General features: G+C 35.0%; 1 protein-coding gene across 14 annotated transcripts in view; it reads left to right on the top strand.

Moving 5' to 3' along the window:
• Positions 1 to 1832, top strand: part of trpm3 (transient receptor potential cation channel, subfamily M, member 3) — a 166971-nt gene that overhangs the window by 110387 nt on the left and 54752 nt on the right. The window lies entirely within an intron of this gene.

The raw sequence follows: 1832 nt of genomic DNA, 5'->3' as shown, positions 1-1832 counted from the left end.
ATTAGGTTCCAGTCTAACACTGAGGCATTATGGCTCATTTTAACACAATGCCAACAGGATGTAATATTAAAGCACAAACATAAAAAACACACCTACCCATCAATAACCCATAGAAAGGCAGTACCGCTGAAACTCTGCTGTTTTTGTGGCATAAAGAAATTAAAAAAACTCAACCTAAATTTCTGAACACATAACTTTGAGTGAGGTTGTTACAATTTACTTCATTAGACATACCTTGTAATGTCAAGTAGATGTAAATGAATTCAGATGACATTTAGAGCCTGTCACCCTCCACCTTGTATCCCTTTGGTTCTGTTTAGGTTGAGACATGTCTTGTCAGTGGTGTGTGGAACGTACATTTATTACTGCATCTTTAAGAAAGGTGATTTTTTTTTCCTGAAAGTTGCATCATAAGGACATGAAACAAGTCTTTGTAGCATAAATTTGAACATCCCAAGGTGAGCGTTTGTCTCGAGGTACATGAGTTTTAAGATCAGAGGGAGTCTAAAGATGATTAATGATGGCTGAAGTCAAGCCACAGATAAAAGACAGTGTTTGTGTCGATAAATTTGTGTTTGCAGTGTAATTCTGACCTCTCGGGGACAAACAAAACTTTATCCATAGTTTTGTGTCATACAGTAAAGCCCTGCTTTAAGTTTTAGTATCAGATTTTCTCTTATCATTCAGTAGGACTTTAGACCTACTGTCACCTGCATGTCTTTTTAACCAACTCTTTTTACCTATTTTGCTGGTGGTGGGTTAAAGGCTGAGTTTATTTATGTTTTTTGTTGTTAATTCAATCAGAATCTTGTTTGATATTTGTTGTTTCTTCTCTGTCATTTTCCTTTAATCATCCTCATTTTCAGTAAATCATCCACACCTGTTTATCTGCTCATTATCCTCAGCTGCACTCACTGACTAATCATCACTTCCAGCCTTCTTTTATTCCCAGTTTATTATTCTTTCATGCGTCTATTTCTGGCTTCTCTTATAACTCATCATGTTATTTTATAACCTCTTTGTGGGGTTTTAAGTAGTTGTTTTGCTGTCTTTTTTATTAATTTCTCATTCCTGGTTTTTCAAGTCTAATCTTTGGGTTCTTTTCAACACCTTAAAACTCCCACCTAAAATAAAACACAACATTTGCATCATTTACATTAAAGTAGTATTTGTTCAGACCTTCGTATTAGTATATTTAGTATGGAGCGGCATCTACAAGATAGAAAAATAACATTTTGAACTGAGCTGCAAATTAAAGAAAAAGTATTGAAAAATGAGTTCTTTGAATAAGAGTTGAGCTATTTCAGCATTGCATTGTGTAATAAATATTAGGGGTGCAACGATACAGGAAATTCACGGTTCGGTTTGGTTCGATACTTTACTCGCACGGTTCGATATTTTTTCGATACAAAAAAGAGAAATTTCCATGCCCCTTTTAACTTGTAATTTATTTAAATTAATTATGAACATTTGTTTAACCTCAAAAGTACAGTTTTTTAATTAAATGTTGCTGAAACAGCAAGTTTCTCTGTGGATCTGCACTCAAAAATGCAGCCCAGGTGGAGTAGTCAAACACAGATCCACTGATCCTTTAACACAGAGCATCTTCAGAAGACAAGTTGATAAAGTAAATTTTTAAAATCTGTATTGTTCGATACAGCACTGTTTGATATGTTTCGGTACGGTTCGATACGAGTACATGTATTGTTGCACCCCTAGTAAATATAGTAAGTTATACGTAGTATTTTAACATAACATACCCAACCAGACAGACTATGTGTGTGTGTGTGTGTGTGTGTGTGTGTGTGTGTGTGTGTGTGTGTGTGTGTGTG

This window comes from Austrofundulus limnaeus, unplaced genomic scaffold (genome assembly GCF_001266775.1).
Source record: "Austrofundulus limnaeus strain Quisiro unplaced genomic scaffold, Austrofundulus_limnaeus-1.0 Scaffold92, whole genome shotgun sequence".
NCBI lineage: Eukaryota > Metazoa > Chordata > Actinopteri > Cyprinodontiformes > Rivulidae > Austrofundulus > Austrofundulus limnaeus.
The sequence above is the reverse complement of the archived record's forward strand: the minus strand, read 5'-3'. Positions and strand labels throughout refer to the sequence as shown.